This window comes from Astatotilapia calliptera, chromosome 11 (genome assembly GCF_964374335.1).
Source record: "Astatotilapia calliptera chromosome 11, fAstCal68.1, whole genome shotgun sequence".
Classification (NCBI taxonomy): Eukaryota; Metazoa; Chordata; class Actinopteri; order Cichliformes; family Cichlidae; genus Astatotilapia; species Astatotilapia calliptera.
Window position 1 is genome coordinate 29196065 of NC_137432.1, and position 19620 is coordinate 29215684.

The window sequence follows — 19620 nt, forward strand, 5'->3', positions numbered from 1 at the left end:
TGAGCTTTGTGACACGGTCATAAAGGGACGGGTATGGTGAGCAACAATACTCAGATATGCTGCGATGTTTATATTTGAAAAATGGCAAAAAAAAAATCATATTTGGCATGGTTGGATCTTAACAAGGTTCCAAGTAGAGCTTGCAACAAGAAGAAATTGGAGTGAGACAAAACATGCAAAAAGTGAGCATGCAGTTTATTGAAAGCAACGCTTAAACTGAAACAGGCTGTTTTACAGCTGATCAAGGACAACATGCCTTTAAAGGCTAAATCTGTGCAAAAATTTGTATTCATTGTCATAACATTTTGATGGCCAAGGCAAAAAAAACGTTCCCTTTTTAAATGTGGTCAGGTTGTTGAACTGCACAGCAGGGTCTCTCGCAGCGCACCATCACTGCTGAGGTGGGACACAGTAAGGCAGTCATTTGGAATTTCGTAACCGATCCTGAGGGTTACGGAAAAAGTCAAGTGGAAGACCCCCAAAAATTTCACCAGCACTGAGCCGGAGGATCCAATTGGCTGTCTGTCAAGACACTGGACGATCCTGGACCCAAATTAAGGCCGTTACTGGTGCCGACTGCAGTCCCATAACCATCAGACGCCATCTGAGACTGAAGGGCTTCAAAAACAAAAAGCGTCTTCAAACTTTTGAAGAAACAAGGCTCATTTGGTTTTAAGTGTCCGAAAGCATGCCAAGAAAATATCCCTCACACGTTACACAAACACCAGCAGCCTGAAAACTGTTGATAAAGGGCAGAATGGATCCACACTTTCATGTTATTTACTGAAAACCTGAATTTTGAACCAGAAATTTGAACTCATCTGACCAGGCAACATTTTTCCAGCCTTCTGTTGTCCAGGTTTGGTGTGAATTGTAGCCTCAGTTTCATGTTCTTAGCTGACAGAAGTGGAACCCTGTGTGGTCTCCTGCTGTCGTAGCCCATCTGTTATGTGCTCCAAGATGCTCTTCTGCACGCCTTGGTTATAAGAAGTTGTTATTTGAGTTACTGTTGCCTTCAGCTCCAAGCAGTCTGGTCATTCTCCTCTGACCTCTGGCATCAACGAGGCATTTTCACCCAGAAAACTGCTGCTCACTGGATAGTTTCTCTTTTTTTTGGACAATTCTCTGTAAACCATAGAAATGGTTGTGTGGGAAAATCCCAGCGGATCAGCAGTTTCAGAAATACTTAAACCAGCATGTCTGGCTCCAACAACCATGCCTCATTCAAAGTCACCTTTCTTCCCCGTTCTGATGCTCAATTTGAACTTCAGTAAAAATTACAAAAATGCCGTAAGACAGTTTTTTATACTCAGTGTCCTGTCATTACTCCAAAGTAAAGACATTTTGCTACCTTTAACTCTGTGAGCTCTGAGTCATCATCAGTGTTGACCCCAACCCTACCTCCAGCCTTTTGATCTACTGATTGACAGCCTTGATAGCTTTAGCAGAACAATAAATAACAAAAACACACAAAAAAAGTCAAAAGAATGCATATTTACAAGGTTACCGTGAGGGTCATCACTGATGATGATGATGATGACTTGGACCTCTCGGGGTTAAAGGTAACAAAGTCTATCATTTAGCACCTTAAAGCCTCCACGCTAACTAGTGGTTGTCTCCAGGTACATAATTTACCAATCAGATCTGAGAATCATCTTTCTAGCCAAGTGTCCACAGCATATTTCCCCAAATATAATCTATTCCTTTAAGATATCCAGATAAGCTCTCATCAGGTGGGCTGTTTTACTGCAAACTGCTCAGTTATTCACTGTCCACTGAGCAGCCCCGGGATTAGTCAGCAGATGACTCATTTAGCAGTTTACAGAAAAGAGTTGACCAAATTCACAAAGAGGCTTTTCCCAACATATATGATTTCTATTGTAGGGAGTTTCCCTTTAAAGAAGCACAACACAGTGTGAGGATATTTAAGCAAACAAACATCTGACATGTTCACCAGTTTGCACACACTGAACAAAGCTTTTGCAAGGTTGGCAAGTTACAACAGCAGCACTTACACTGTACAATAAGTGCACTCACACAAGCACACACGCTAATCTAATTTCTTTCTTCTTGTATACCACACTTCCTTTCCCTCTTTCTGTCTTTCCCAAAGCAGAGCAAAACAATAGCCCTCCTGTTTGCCTGCATCTCTGTCAGCTACGCTGACCGGAGGGCCTGCTGTGACATCCTGTTTTGGGTTCATAGGACAAGGTTTAAACATATGGTCATGTTTTGGGTTTGGCTTTTTTTTTTCTCAGTCTGCCTGGAAATAAACAGACAACAGCTGGAAAAGGACTATTTGGGTCTGATTATTACAGGGTTGACGAGGTTTAGGCTGGTCTAGTGCTGAGCAAGCAGAAAGACTGAACTGGTGTACCTGTTAAAGATTTTAGTGTGCTTGCAAAAAAGGGAAAGAAATGCCCAGTAGTTTGAAAAGTGGATGATAAACCAGCAGGAATCCAGCACTCCAGGCTTTGATGCTGCTGCTGATGTGTTTTTTCACTCACTTTAATACAGACACACACACACAGACACACAGACACAGACACAAACACAGTCCGAAGACCTTCCGTATCACACTTTTGCCAACCAGCACATGTGGATCAGCAATCTTTTGACCCATTTATGACTTGATAAACTGGATATTTCACTGAATGAAATCTTTTGAACTCCCCTCAAAACTATTTTTGGTAGTTTAATAAGCTGCAAATGTAGACTTTTAGCTTACACAGGAAGCCGTTGTTGTTCCTCTGCTCAAAGGCCTCCAGTACCACTAAAGCATAACAGACTTATTTCTCAGACAGTGGATGGAAATCTGATTCCACTTTACCAGGGGTTTTAAACACTTACAAGGCTTTAAAAAAAAATCTGGCACTACTCGGTGAAACAAAGCACAAGTTTCTTTTCCACTAAAGCTTCTAATTCAGCTCTTTGATAACACCTTAGGTCAAACACTTCTGTGCTCGTGTGGCCTCTGACTGCGATCCATTTGTAGCTGGGATCTTTCTTCTGTGCTCTGAGAAGTAATATTGTGTGTCAGGGTTAGCATGGGTTGTGAAGTGTGTCAAATCTGGCCTAGTTCTTCTGCGCCAGCAGCTTCGGCAGACTGCGGATGTCTACGCTTGAGAGAAGCTTGGTTCATGACTCAGAGACTGAGAAAGTAACAGCACACGCACACAACCCTGGCACACAGTGGACTGCCAGGAGAGAAGTCAACTATTTCAGCTGTTAGCAAGGCACACCTTCATCACAGATGTGCTAGAAACATCAACAAGCAAAGGTGACCTGTTTGATGCGGTAGTGGTGGTCATCTAAAACCAGAGGTGTCGTGTAGGAAAACAGCTCTGTCCTACTTCCACACTGATTCTGGCATGTGTGTCAGAGTATAATCCTTTTAGAGTAGAAAGGGTGATAAAAAAAATAAGATGAAATATTTGCCAACAAGTCTTTTGACTAAAAAGAATAAGAAAAAACAGACCAGGGATAGGTTACGAATTACTATATATATGAATTTTAAACCATGATTATGATTATGTATTTGTCATTGGTCATTGCTTGCATGAACAGTGGTATCACCATATGTGCACTTTCTTCAAGGCTCATTACAAAATAATACCTTTGTTTTTATGCAAAATGCCTTTTCTTTTCTGTGTCTGTAATAAGCAAACAAAACTTGAGGATCCACCATGAGCTTGGAGAAACTAAAAATGCCAAATTCCCACAAATTCATATTGTAAAGTCAGGGAAGACAGTTTGGTTTCTTCCCGCTGATGATTTGCAGCATAATTCAAAAGTCTCGGTTCAGTTCAGTCTAGACCACTTTAGTCAAAACACTATTGCTATTTTCATCTGTAATGATTTATATATGGCAGTATTGTTCTGGGAGAACATAATTCTGCCCTCTTTCCATCTGCATACATGAAAAGACTAAGACAGCGGGTGTAGAACAGAGCAGGCATCACTGACAACAGGTATGGCATCAATTAAGCCAGAAACGGCATGAAAAGAAGGAGCTAGGGTGGTGGTGGGTTGCAAAGCAGCTTGCAGAGGAAGGAGGATCTGTAATTAGGAAAAAGAAAATTAAAGAGTCCTTTCTATATATGAAATTAGCAGATACGGGCTGGCACTGAGTGCAGCCGCTTCCAGCTGATGCACGCAGAGTGTGATGTCTAGACATGCCTTCTAAAATTTTGTTGTCAGAAAAGGAAAATTTTGTATTTTTCATCCTCTAATTGCAGTATTAAATCCTAAGAAAATGGGAAGACTATAAAATAAATGATTAGATTGATATGAACTGAAAACCACAGTTTAGGCTAAAGCATGGGTTGGTTTACAAAGTCAAATAAATCACATGATTAGAATCCACAGCAGGTGAGGTTCACCAGAACTTGGCCCCACAGTTTGACCTGACACAGGCTCAGGCTCCTGACTGACATATCTACTGACAAAATAAAATAAAATCCTTATAACAGAGTCCAAGGAATGATTGGAATGATCCAACACAGCAGCAGTCGATTCAGTTATGTAAATCTGTTCCAAGAAAACAGCAGCTGGCTTACATCTGGTAACGAAATCCACCAGGAAATTATTCAAAATATAAACACTTAGTTGTACCTGCCTGTTTTACCTCTTAGCAACTGCATAACTACCCCCAGTAAGGCTGAAATTTTAAGCTAATGCAGTCAGGAGGAGGTAGCAGACTCCACTTTGCTTTGCCCCCATCTCTGTAACAAAAACCATCCCCAAACTAAAGGTATCCCGTAGCACTACTGGGTTATAAATCAGAGGACAGACCCCTTTCATTCCCCTTTGTCAGGCATGACCTCTGCTTCCCAGGGGGTCAGGGAGATGGCCTGAGCATCGGCACTGTGGGAAACCTGACCAGGAGCCACGGACCCTCTACAAATAACCATCTTACGTCAGGAAAAGCTGCAGCAGTACAACAGCAGGACTGCTGGCGGGCCTCTGATTCAACACCAAATGACATTTACAGAAACAGGAGACAAGAGTTTTATGTGTTTTCTTTTCAGAGAGCAGGGAGGTCAGTTGACCCTCATTGTAGAACAAGAGCAGGGATTGACCACTGCTGACAGTTTCCTAGTTCAAGTGTTATGTAGGTTAAACATTTTTCTTTAATCAGTGAAAGAGTCCTTCTATGTAGAATGTAAACTCAATAAAAGAGACTTTGTAGTTCTCCATCCGTGCATCAACATCTCATATCATCTTATATCTCATATCATATCAACATATCAATAATAACTCACGTCCATGAAATCATTTGTTATTATTCTTTTGTGTATAATGTCATGTAAAAATGTTAAATATGTCACATAATTGCAGTTCATTTGTAGCAAATTCCCTGATGATAAACAAAAACATAAATGTGAACATTCATCCATTATTTTTAGGCTTTTAGGCTGTATTGCTTATTGATGGTTTCTCAATAGAGGACCATTATGGGGGCTATCTGCTCTTCTATACAAATTTTTTCAAGTTTGTCCATAGCATTTATGATGAAAATAAACTTAGATGATAAGAACCACCCCGTTTCATGCACTGGACATTTGCATCTTTTCAACATAAACAAGTGTTTACAGCTTTTTTTGTAGTTCAAATTCCTTGGAGACGTTTGCATGTCCCTTTGAGAACAAATCGTTTCAAAAACAAGAAGTAAACAGATTTATAATAAAACTATGAAAGTAAATCAGAGCTACAAGGTTACTACCCACATGACATCTTTGACCAGATGTTGATGCTGGTGAACAGGGCGGCAAAGATGCGCGCTAATCAAAGCCGTTTTCATTTTGTACACAAACCATAATTACAGTTCTAAGGATTCATTACATTTAATTAGATTTGAGGTGTAAAGTGTTTTTCTTAACTTCTCTCTCTTAACTTTACACTATATTGTGCAATTTCTAATTTTGTTGATATTTTTGCAAACTGCTGAATGCATACATTCGTTTAGCAGTAAATATCGCCCCATGTTTTTGTAAGCAGGCACAATTTTTCTAGAAGAGCACTATGAACAGCTGCTCTGTGGCAAGTTAACAGTCAGCATAAATTTGCTGATTCATAAACAGTCCCAGCACAGAATTAAACATATTGCAGTTACCAAACTCTTTGCATCCAAGTAGCACACTGCAACGAGTTCCTTGCTGTGAAAACATTTGTGGCCACATCATGATGAGAAAACACCCCAGTCACACAGTCAGATCTATTCCCAGTCATGTGGGAACAAGACAAGCTGTCAGGCCAACAGCTGGCCCTCGCTCCTCATCTGCATCCATGAAAACATTCATCTACACTTCTCCTGCTCTGATATCCGACTCCCACGAGGGAACAGAGTTCGTAACCCAAACGCCACGAACCGGTCGCTTTATTGGTCACTTTATTGCATCCCTGTGGTTTTTGATTACTCTCTTTCACTTTCAGTTCTTGATGTTTTTCCCCAAGCAGGGTAAAACCATCTCCTGGGACCATATGTTCACAATATGGCCAGTGAAAGGCTCGTCCCTTTTTAAGGTGGCAGCTTTGATGTTTTCCACAGTCAGTGAAATTGGTTTGAGAAAATGTATGTTTAAAAAGACAAATCATCTGCAGATTCAAATGCTCTCCTTCATCTTTTTCTCTCCCTCCTCTCCCTCCTCACACAATCCCCTCTGTTACTAATGTTCTTTGAACCACTCGGTTTACCTTCAGGTCAAAGCCATGGCTTATAATACATGCTTTCAATCTTTCTATTAAGTGTACTTTGGTAGCATAGATAAGGTGCTACAGGTCAATCCTAGAACCTTTTCACTCCAGCATGACTTCCATTATGTAAGTGGCAATAAAAAGATACGTAGTTAATACGTGCTGAAAGTCAGAATTCAATTTAATAGTCATCGACCGATCAGGCACCATCATATCTCAGAAAGGTCATATCACCAAGGTTTTCCAACAGAGTCCTTTGCTCTTACTATAGGCTTAGTTGTGGTTTTAAAGTTGACTATTCTCTAATTAGGCCTAATACTTGTGCTTATGGCACAAAGTCATGTTTTGTCCTGTGAAACACAGATATGTGCATATTATGAAAAAAATGTCCCTTTTGGAGCTTTTTATTGATCTATTAGTATGGCTAGACAAACAACATCCTACTAACAGCTCAAGAAATTAATTTCCTTTGGCTATTTATTTGTTTAGACATGAACTTTTCTGCCTCAAGCCAAGGTGAGACCCTTTTTTGTGGCACGGATTAACTTTGAGAAGAGCTACAGCACAGACAGGCTGAGTCCAGGCTTAGACTGTAACCTTGAGGCTGTAGTGAGAGAAAAAATAGGCTCATGTCACAGCAGAGGCAGGAGAGCTGCTGAGTAAATCACTGTCTGGTCTTCATGTCTCTTTCTGTACCACAAATTGACTATTTGCTAAACTCAGTTCCTGTTGCCACAAGTGTCAACCTGTTTTGTTTTTGCACAATCCAAAATGTAACTTGCAGTAAAAGAGAAACACATTTTAAGTTTTTATTTTTGAAGCAACAAGCCTTTGATTTTCCCCCACAAAAACGCAAGGATGATACATATTTCTAACCAACAGCTGTTTATTTTGGTCTTGCATGAAGACTGTCAGTTACATATTTCATCATATGACAAGTATTGGGTATCTAAATTAAAGTGTTAGAAAGCTATCTTTCAGACAATTTGGTTGTGCACGTGTGATTGTGACTCCAAATAAAGCATCGCTGCAGACAGTTTTTATTGGGCGACAAGCTAAAAATGTAGCAGAACATTGACCACGTTAGCTTTATTTTTCATGAACATAAAATATGCAAAGATAGCCACTTAAGTTAGTTTGTGATTAATATGATGTAGGAGCATCTTGGCAGTAAAATGTCAATTTTGTTTGGACTGAAAGCAACGTTTTTCTTTCTGAAGGTTAGGCTTTAAAGTAATGCTAGGTTGCTACTGAAGCTAGTAAGCTAGTTACAAAAACAATGCTAACACTTGCTAATTATTCATTCAGAACTCCTGTCCTCTGGTGCTTTTAGCTTTTAAACTTTTCAGACTACCATGCATTTGTTATTAGAGTCTAGTGTGGGCACTATAGCAGAATCTAAACCCTGACATGCAACTGATACCACGGAAAAAGTCCTCATTCAAAGCAACTACAGGAGACAGTACACTAAACTTTCAGTGCATATCTCACCAAGCCAGTCTGATGTACAGGAATGGGCATCAAAAAATGCTGCGAACCATTTTGAGAGATGAGAATGAATTTTGAAATGGAAATTGGCTTATATTTGTGCATATTGTCCCTCTTACAATTTGCATATAACTCAAATCTCCATATGCGTGCACCCAGAACAAACAACATTAGCAATTCGCTCTCAGCCCGTCAGCTGCAGATGAAGAACGTCTACTGGATGTGCTCTCCAACATCATCAAAGCAAAGCAAAGCACTTGACCTCGCCCTCGTCTTCACCACAGTTCTGGGGTTAGCCTTTCCTAATTTAACCCCAGTCTGGTTGTGAGGGCGAGGGAAGGCCCATATCTGTGGCGCCATGTTGGGCAGGACCTCCTCTGAGGATTCAGCCAGTGATATCCCTCAAAACCCACAGAGGATTCCTACCTGATCATCCTCAGTGGAACTTAATTGCAGGATCCATGGAGGAGGGAGGACACCTGTCAATCATAAGCAGTATTGGTGGAGTCTCATTGGATTGTAATGCTTGCATGGTAATATTTTGTACGTTACTGTGCAATTATATCGCAGTGGGTTAGATTTTTTCAAAACTTTGTTGAGTGGACATCATCGGAAGTTTTAAGTATTACTGCTTAAAGCATTATTTGCAAGTACAAGCTCCTGCTTCTATAATAATATTACTTGTGAAGATAAATCAAGCTAAAACAAGCTGTTGGAAATAATAGAAAATATATTAAGTTCACTGTGGTAATTCTGACAGCCATCCAATAGTGCCAATCATAACTGGCAGACGACAAACTGGAAAACAAATTATCAGTCAAGAAATTACATGAGAACTGCCAATTGACCTGGTGAAGTCTAATCTGATCTAATACAAACTGTTTCCTCTAATTACATTCTTCAGTCCATCGGCATGAGCTCTCATGACTTGTTGCCAAGCTTGTGAAGGACTGTGCACAGAGAGGAATGCAGCGCTGTGACGCGCACACTGCAGAGTATCCGAGTTATGTAAAGACGGTGTCATTACATTATTTTCCCCAACGTTTTATTACTAAGCACAAAAAGATTAAAGAAAATCTCTGCAACAGTTTATGCTTTTTCTGTAGCAAATTTTAGTCATTAACAAGAAATAATAAGAGGATCCTGCCACAAAGTTACTAATTAGTCCTAATCCTGTCTAAATTACATACTGGGTGTGGCGTTCAGCTTCAGCTCAAACAAGCAGAGGAAATTACTGGCCTGAAGTGATTTTGCTTTTGTTTTATACTAACACAGAGGATATGCTGCTTTCTTTTGTGAAGCTTTATGCTCTAAAGCGCTTCAGGCTCAGTGCAGGATTGCATAAAGCTCTGTAACATCATCAGATGTCAGACTGCAAGAGTGAAGGGCACAGGTGAGCTTCCACTGAAAAGTCTATTGTCTTTGATATGGTGCGTGTATCTGACACCCAGCTTTGGGACTAGGTCATGAACTTTGACAGCCATATCAGTTCCTCCTGGGAAAAGAGTGATCCAGGTGTCTAACTGGCCGATTAGTGTGCCACCCCCACTGGTGTAAAGATCCTCAAAGAAGCAGTTTCTCACCATATTAAAAAAGCTGAGTGGTGTTGAAGTTCAGGATTAAGCCTTCTATTCTTTACAAGATTTCTCTGTTAGTAAAACACCAAGTACAGAGAAACCTTTCACCTCCCTCAGTAAATTTACTTGATAAAACATAAGAGCAAACAAAATACCAGCACTCACGTATGCATATATTTCTTAATGTTTTTTATTGAGCTTGAATAGCACAACGTTTTCTTCCACATTCAAACACTCATGCACACGATATCTGACTGTAAAAGTCCATTTCTACTGTAACATCCTGAGGCATCTGAAGGAGCACATTCAGCAGAGCCAACCATTCATTACACACTGAAAACATGGGAACTTTCTGGCTGCACAAGCATTGTCTTTTTCACTTTCACTCGCCAGGTTAGCATCACCCTCTTCCCCAAAATGAAATTCAAGAAGAAGCAGACATAGCAGAGGTGAGTGTGTGTGATCTAAACCGGTCTAGAGGTGCACAAGGCGATAATACTGGAGAGATCAGCCAGTTATTCATTTTACTGGTGAGGTCTCTGAACATTGATCTCTTATGTTGATAGTTTTGTTGCATCGTGTTCTTACAAAACATGCTTGCTGTTGCAAATTAGAAGCACTAATTTGTAGCTCATGCTACAGTAGGATTGTAGTCTGTTATTGGAGGCTTGATAGGCAACATGATGACATCATAATATTTAATGCATGGCAAAGGTTTTGTGGATATAAATAAGATGTTGTTTTTATGAACAAATTATAAAACGTTTTTAAGGTGTTATGTGTGCTTGAATACTACAATTTCAGCCTGCTGTAAGGTGGACAGTTTCTAAGGAACATGATGGCTTTATAATGTCTGATTTCGATGAGAACCTCCAGGGGCCTACAATGTACATGTGTGCTAGTTTTGATGTTTTCTTGGCAAATGAGCAGGATGGGACTCAAACTTAATGATAAAAAACATGGATAAATCTGTGTCAATTAGATAAGATGCAAAAGTGTAGAAGCATTTTCTCAGTTTCATGAAATATAACTGGATACAAGATAAGAATAATAATAATAAGAAGAAGAAGAAGAACTTTATTTATCCCAAGGGAAATTCTTTTGTCATGTACATGCTCAAAGCAGCAGGAGAGACAGAGGAACAGATGAATAAGATATACAATATATACAATAAGAATAGTAGTATACAGTAGTATACAGTAGGATAGTGCAAGACATAGTATCAAATAACTCTAACGAAGTAATATATATAACTATATCCTGGAGAATAAATAACTTAACTATCAAGATAGTTGAAACTGCTCGATTTAACTGTCCACACAAACTTACAACACGCTCCAGTGCTCGTAAATCCCAACTGCCCACAACAGCCTTGTCCCACAATAGCTGTACCTCCTGACAGTCTCCATCAACTTCTTATCAAGTGGCACTGTCTCCTTCTCCAGTCTTCTCCTCAGACAGCCTGACACCCCAGATTCCCATGTCAGAAATAGAGATGGGCCGAAGGAGGACAACGACTCGAGGAGAAGCAAACATGCAAAAGAGCACAGGAATTTCTGTTTGCAGCGGAGGGGGCAAAAGTCGGAGCGGCCAAAGAGAGATGGAGTGGGATTTAATGACATGTTGATGACAGGCTGGAGGGGAGTATGCAATGCTCCTGCAGGAGCGGAGAAAGAGAAGGGTGTAAGATGAGCCATACTGGCTTGTATAGCTGTGAATAGAGGTCTGCTCTTTTACACTACGACAGAGTGCGTCTTCATACCTGCACTGATCGTACATGACGAGAAACAGGGGCAGTGAAATCTCCAGCTGTGCATCAATGTGTAATTTCCGCCTTGGCTAGTTATGGGTCACAGGTTCCCCGAGGCTCGATTTGCTCGAGCATGGATGAATGATCAGTCTGTGGTGCATGAGGGTTATTCCTAATGTGGTGGGGAAACAAGAACCATTTTTTCTATATAAATGTATTAAAAGCCATACGTCCACCTATCCATCCACCCATGTGCACCTGTGACAAAAGCCACTGTGGGCAGGATGATGACGAAAATAAGAGGCATTTTTAAACTGTTAAACGGAAGTTTATTTGCTTACTTGTTGAGCACTAGTTGACAAGTCAGACGCTGATTACTTTATAGTTTCGTGGAGACCGAAAATTAAGCAGAACAGAATGTAAACATCATTAGTTACAATTTTATAGCTTGTTTTTAGAGAGGTTCTGTCTGCATGTGGCCACTAACCATGTGACGTCAGGCATTTTTGAACATGCGATGATCATGATTACAAAGCAGGGTCAAGTGAATAAAGCCCAAATCCCAGAGGCCTGCCCCCTGGCAACCACCAGTTGCTAAGGAAATTACGTGTTCCCCAGCTGGTTGACAAAAATCTCCTTGAAATTGCTTTAGTTGCTACCAAATTGCCACCATATGCACAGAAGATGGCAACTCATCCATAAACACTCACCAGCGATAGGGAAACTGTGAAAGTGCAACTCAATCATAAAATAAAACATAAATAAAAAATGTTTGCATTCAAAGTAAAAGTTGGACCTTTTAAAACGTCCTACCTGATAGTGCAGATAAGTGAGCATCTTCCACGCAAACCGCAGCAATTGTTCAATGACCAAAGCAATCACAAGGAGGTTTTTGACGCAGCATCTTCTTTGCAGCTGATTTCACCTGGAGGAGCCACTCGCCTCTCAGCTGAGGAACAGCAATGTGCCCACGGCGTCGCACGAGAAATCTTTATCATTTAAAAAACAAAGCAAACGTTGTAGTTTAACAGGAGGGATGTTTTCTACTACCTGTTCTTAGAGAACAGTGATTTCCTGTGCTTCACACAGGTAGCTAGCATCTACTGTCTAAACCTTTATATTTACCCACTAGAGTGCTTGTTTGAACCTCATGTTTCCACCTAATGCATCCAACTGAGGCTCGCTCTTGTTTTATTTTCCACTTCCTTCACTCTTATAATTTTTTTTCTATCCTCTTTTTCTTTATCAGTAAGAATTTTTACAGTTACTTCTGTTGTTCCACCATCCATCATTTCATCCACCTGGGAAGGTTAACAGTCTCTCCTTTTTTTGTTTTTTTTTGTTTTTTTGATATCATATCCAGTGAGAGGCAGAACTGCAGAGTGAAAGAAACGCTTACAGGGAAGCAGTGCTTCTATACTGCCAACACTGTGAAACTTTTTTGGATTTTTCAGTAACAAATTTGAAACACAAAGCTTTTGGGGTCTTCTATAATTTAACAAGAACTGTATTTGAAGGATGCTGCGATTAAATATGCATACTCATTCAAAACCAGGTGAATATTTCTGAGTGCCAAGACTTTTAAAAAAAAACACTACGTGAGACGACATTTTTTGTGCCCACCAACCTCTAAAATTAAGAATTCAGAATGCATTTTTCAGATGCCTTCTTAGCGTCTTGTTGGAGTCTGCTGGTTCTCACGGTGAGCTGCATGTGTGTGTGTGTCTGGTGTGTGTTTGTATGTGTGTGTGTTTAGGCTTAGCTGCAGGTCGGGAGCAAAAGCAAAGAACAACAGCCATAACAGCTGTAGAAACAGTAACTCGAGCCCGACAGAGACTTTGTGGAGGGACAAAGAATCAATTTGCATTCCAGCAACTATACAATACAATATAAAGATATAACACAAACCATCACTTTTACTGCGCGTGAGTGACCGCTACAGCCAGTGACCCATGGCATCGAGCTGACAAACCAGCTTTCAAAATCAGCACGACACGGTGGATCGCGGGCCTCCTGCGTATCGCTCCCTTAAAAATAACTCTGCAAACTATAATTTCAGAAGAGAAACATCGCAGCTGCCGAGTTATATTTTCTGTGCCGTGTGTGGAAATCCCACGGCTCAAGTTCTTTGGGCTCAGCACTCCCCCTGCTAGGTGGCCACTTTTATCTGAAAATAATCAATGGAGCCAACAAGTACAAACATGACCCAAGAAATAAACACACATATTGGCTGAAAATGTATTGACGGTCCTGTAAGCCCCGAGCTCTTGTTAGAAAGTATGAATGAGAGCAGAAAAATCGATCTATTTTCAGGCAGGCCTGCCTTTGGAGATGGGTGATCAGATTTCAACAGAGATACAGATGGATGATGGGTGCCAGGATGTATGCATGCATGTGTGTGGTTGCGTGTCTGTGCCTGCGTGAGTTTTACTGGGTCGTGGTGTGGCCGCGGGGGTGCATGGGGGGGGGGGGGGGGCTAGCTTTGCAGAGAGATTACCCAGTTTGCTGGGAAATAGAGGGGGCAGGAGGCAGATTTTCTTTTCTAAGGGGGTCCCAAATCCATTCCTAAAGAGTCACAAGATTATAAAGCCTAGATTGAGCTAGTAGATTACAGGGACGAGACACCATGTGAACGTCTGTGATGTGAGGTGAGGGACTGTGGTTCTCTAAATAATATACCTCCACTAGGCCCCTTCCTCCACACTAACAAACTGATTATCCTGGCGGGTGGGGGGGTATTGTTATTGGCCTTAGGTGGCTGTATCATTTATAACATCTGCTTTATAATTTCTTAAAAATTTGTATGTATTTTGATGGCTCATTTATACTTCTAAACCTTTTTGGCATTTTGTTCGGTTTAACTGTTTTAGGAGAATCCCAAAAAGTTGATTCTGTTCATCCTGGACGTTTTTTTGGAATCAACTTCTTGAGATTTCCTTACCAGGATGATCGAGCATGCATCAATACGTTCAGAAGAATCATGAAAGTGCATAGTTTCTTGAGATTAACATCTTGTGTAATGTAGCAGGCCCACATTACACCGGTTTTAGAATCGCTGCATTGGCTCCCCGTGTGTTTCAGGATCGATTTTAAAGTTCTTTTATTGGTTTTTAAATGTCTTAATGGTCTTGGGCCTTCTTATCTCTCAGATCTGCTTTTACCATACGAACCCTCGCGGACCCTGAGGTCCTCTGGTACTGGCCTTTTGATTGTCCCTAAAGTCAGGACACATACTCACGGAGAGGCAGCTTTTCAGTGGTATGGTCCTCGTCTGTGGAACAGCCTGCCGGAGGAGCTCAGGGCCGCAGAGAACGTACATGTTTTTAAGAACAGGCTCAAGACCCACCTTTTTAATTTAGGTTTTACTTAGCGTTTATTTATTTTATGCTTATTTATTCTATCCTGTTATTCTATTATTAATTTAGGCTTTACCTAATATTTATTGATTTTATTCTTATTCATTTTTTTAATCTTCTTACTCTATTTATATTTATATTTATATTGTATCCCGTTCTTATTTATTTTATCATTTTACCCTGTATATATCCTATTGTGTCATATCTCCAGTGTTTCCTCGGAGGGGGCTCTCTGCACCGGGGCTGTGATCGACCGTGGCTGCTGGGGCTCTGGGGGTCCTCTCAGCCTGGCTGTGGGGCTTCTTTGCCTCCCTCCTGCTGTGTGCCCAGCCTGGAGGCTGCGGTCTGTGACCGGCTCCTGGTGCAGACGGCTCCCTGTTATAGTGTTTCCTCACTTGGCTCATGCGAACCCAGCCCAATTTTTACTCTTTAAGTGTGCGTGTGTGCGTGTGTGTGTGTGTGTGGGGGGGGAGGGGGATATGTGTATATTCACATCATTTATGTTAATGAGAGTGTGGGGTGGGCTGCTTTTAACTATGTAAAGCACTTTGTGCTACATTTTTTTGTATGAAAAGTGCTTTATAAATAAAGACTGATTGAGACTGATTGATTGTTTCTGAATGACACGAGTCGCTCCACACTAACAGTTTAGGCAGGTCAGCTTTTTTAAAACACGCAGACATCCACACATTATCACTTGAGGATTAACAAGGCCACTGAAACAGAGGTCATAACAACCCTGCAGAGAGCTGAGTCTAACTTCAAAAAAGTCAAGTCGCCACCTTATCTATGCAGACACACTGCAAACAGTGGAGATTAACCCTGAAAACTGCTTTGTCTGCCTGTTTGTTTGGTGGATCTCCTCCTTTTAGCTGATAAACCTATCAGTGTGATGTCTGGTGCAAAGTTACAGCTAATCTGTCAAAGTTCTCTCCCTGAAAATGACCTCTCTGCAGTGATTCTGAAATGTCCACTTACTTAAATATGCTAATGGCCATTACTTTGGGGCATTAGTGTAATTTCTGTAAACAAGAAGGGCCATTAGGGAGCAGATAAGCAGCCTTGGAGGACGTTTTATATTGTGACCGCTGCTGGCTGCGATTTCATGTTAAATCGACAGGAATAAATGAGCAGTGCTTTAGAAACGCTAAACTTTTGCAAATCAAAAAAGAGAAAAGAACTATTGCACAGTTAATTTAGAAGTGGTTTTGTAAAGAAGAAAATGATTGTCGCATTTACTCACACCAAAATGGATGGTGTGTATCCCTTTTTCATAAAACAATGGAGAAGGAAAAATCTCCCCTAGACTACACTGTATATACAGTAAGTGTTCATGTGCCTCCCTCACATAAGCCACAATTTTGCCTCAAGCAGGTGTGCTGTGGTAAGCTGCTGAAAGAGACCAGTCATTGTTTTTGCGAGAACATCTTTGGTCCCGTAGTTCGACTTCCAGATGTGCCCGCTGTGCCGCGTGTGACTCACCTCGTTTGTTGAGACACTCGACACAACAGCGTCATACCTGAGCGCTACCAGACATTTCTGTCTGCCTGTGAGGGCTTTCATAAGCGCTATGTCTATTTTGCTTTTACAACCCTTTTCATAATTTTGCTGATAAATCTTCTCTTCCCCCCCTGCGTCTGATCTTAGATTTTTTTTGGCCCATGTTTCTTTTACTGATTAACCTCATTTCATAATCTCAGTATAACATTTGAGACCTTGAGCTGTAATCTTGAAGACAAACTTCTTAGGCTCTGGCACAGTCCGGTCACTTTGGCCGGCTGATTTATGGACTGGTGTTGGCCAAGCGAGGTCACAAAGGGACGGACGATGGAAACGCAACAGCTTACAACATAATCACATGGTAGTTTGTTCCAAAGTCATCAGACTGTGCTACGTATTAAAACTTGTTCCACTGACCTCATGTGCTGCTGTTTTAAGTCTGTTAGCAAATCCATAAAGAAAATAGTTTGTGGATAACCAGATTTGCCTCTGCGGATTGAGAAAGCATCTCTATATATATAATACAAATTTAATCTTTTTGTATTTTAGATTGCCTAACCTTCTAGAGTCCTACTCAGAGTATGTAAACCTTTGTAACATTAACCTGGGTCCTTAATTACCACCATTATTGCTATACACCATCATGGTTACAAAGGTAACCCCCTCTACAAAAAGAGATCTTGGATATAAACACAATTAACTCATCTTCTCTCAGGTTTGGGCTTTTGTTATATAATTAAGGCAGGCTCACAGATCTTTGTGGGGTTGCTTTTCTCTTAAGTAATTGCAGTGTGTGGCACAGAGCCCAAGGCAAGCAATGAAGAAGAGTGAAGAAACAAGAAAATAGTGTGTTCTTGTCTGTGTTTTGTCTCTGTGGATGAGGGGGATGGTGAGATATTTGTGTTGCACTGTGAGCCAAAAGTGAACCAAATGGCAAAGGCTTACGGGACTTTGAGAGTGTGGCGGTCACACACCTGTCTGACAGGACCACAAGTGATAAAAGAGTTTTACGCTATGGGACCAGTATGAGCATGTGTGCATGAGTGACTTGGATTAACGGTCGAGTCCCCAGAGCTGAAAGTGCTCCTGCTCTGTGTATATGGGCGCACTGCATGAAAGCAAGTTGTTTTGGCATCCGTCAGATTATTTTGTTTAAACTTCTCGCAGAACTGAAATTACAGCAGGTTAACGAGAAGCCGTGGCAGCGAACCAGCGTCCACAAAGGCAGGATATACTCAAAGTGGAGTGACTCCATTATTAATTTGCTTGTGCTTTTCCTGCTTTGACAAGTGAATGCCTGCTTGCTGAGGAAGGTCTTGCCCAAAACCACACTGGTCCTGAGATGAGATCTTATCAGGCAGACTAAGAGAAAACACCTGTGAGAGTCTACTGAGGGTCTTAAGTGCATATAAAAAAACATGAACCATGATCACATGAGGGAAAAATCATATTTAAAAAAAACTGGTACCGACTCTACCTGAAATCCAACATCCCCACAGACATTCCCATGCTTTGACTTTCAGAAAAGGACTCTGTCACCGTGACTTTACCCACTTGTTCTTGTTTTTAATGTGTTTTCATTTTTATTGTTTAAGCATTTTAAGCCTTAATGCACTTAAATCTTATGAGATACTCAAAATAAATCCACTATGGCACTGCGTTGAAAGGAAAAAGTGGCAATAGAGTCCAAAACCATTTTTGTCTGCAGGCTGTAAATATGTGCTGTAAAGTTAAGCATTATGTCACTGCAACCTCCAGGGACTGACCCACTTTTTGAGTCAGCCTGAAGTGGTCATTTGAGGACCTGTGTTGGCTACCTTTTCACCCCAGATGTTGCTTATTGTGTCCCCAGTGGGTGATTCATGTGTATTAGCAAGTAGCAACAATGTAGCCTTGAACCTCGAGTCTTACAAGAGCACATCTGTTCTTTCTAACTCAACATGCACAGACTTCTATATTTTTTAACTCTGGGTTTTCAGAGCTAACAGAGGCTGACAAAATTGCATTACCAAACAGCTTGTATGGATTAAAGTAGCCTTATCGCTAAGACCTTTAAACAGACATCTTTGAGTAAAATCAGTAGTGCTCTTTGGTCTCACTGTTCATCAGTTTTGTGACAGCTTTACTGTGTGTAGTTGTTACATTTAAAGAAAGAAAGCTCTGATAAACCAGTCTCCAAGGAGGAGTCAACAGAGACCACAAAGCTAACCTTAAATAATGATAGCCTTTCAGCTTTTTTCTGGGAAGAGATTTGGTAACTTAATCTACTGCCAAAGCGACTGAAAATCTTTAACCTACGCCACTTTAGCCTTTTCCTCTTGAAGATATCCACATAAATAAAGTCAGAACTCATGAAAACTGCAGTACATGCAGTACTTGTGTGTTGTTTTTTTCCCTTCAGCTTGTGATCTCAGAAAAAATGGTTTCGAGCAACGATAAGCAGCTCATTATTTCTGAGCTCCCCGAGATGCATTTTAAACAAAACTACCAGACGTCACAGACCCCTCAGGTACCCAGTTGTGCCTCTGTGCACTCTCCCTCGTCTCCCCCCGCGTAAACTGCCAGCCCTGCCTGCTTGCCTTCTGATGCTTTCATGCTCTACAAACCTCATTTCCACCGAGCATTGCTGACTTGATGTCATGAAACTAAAATATGGACCTCAAAACATCAAGACAGTAGTCCCCGCCAATCAGCCCAAAAATCAGCCCTTTTGGAATAAATGTTCAGTCTGAGTTTGTTTGAAATATGCAAGAAACACGAGTTTGTCACTGAGCTGCGAGTGGGGAAAGATCTCTTCTGACTCAAACAGAGACGGCTGATGTGAAAGTCTGTACACAGCTAGTGAAACTGATTTCCCATGTCCCATTATGACAGGATAAAATCTGACTGACAGTATAAACACATAGAAATGGCACGAAACCATGGGGTTGAGATCGGGCTACGCTCGCTTGCATCATTTTCGCATCATTATTGTGTGTTGCCAAATTCATATAGAAATCCCAAGAAAGACTCCTAAATTTAAAAAGGAAGCTCTGTTCTATCTGAGGAAACATGACACAGTAAGAGAGAGGAAATGGGTGTGAAAAACAGGACACGAAAGAGATGAAGGAAGTGGGATATGAGGAGGAAAATGGGCTATTTTTGACAGGGTATCTGATCAGGCTGTTGTCATGTTTATAAAAGACTGATTTGATGTAAATGTGAAGGACATGAAGGCAGAAAAAAAGGACAGTTGAATATATGCTATACTAAA

At 40.9% G+C, this 19620-nt stretch overlaps 1 long non-coding RNA gene across 1 annotated transcript; it reads right to left on the reverse strand.

Annotated features, from left to right (window-relative positions):
• Nucleotides 1–10822: 10822 nt before the first annotated feature.
• LOC145432025 (uncharacterized) lies at nucleotides 10823–12653 on the reverse strand. Its single transcript, XR_013912369.1, has 2 exons — nucleotides 11524–12653; nucleotides 10823–11418 (listed from the first exon to the last, which is right to left on the reverse strand). It is a non-coding gene; the product is annotated as an uncharacterized LOC145432025 (long non-coding RNA).
• Between the last annotated feature and the right edge of the window lie 6967 nt (nucleotides 12654–19620).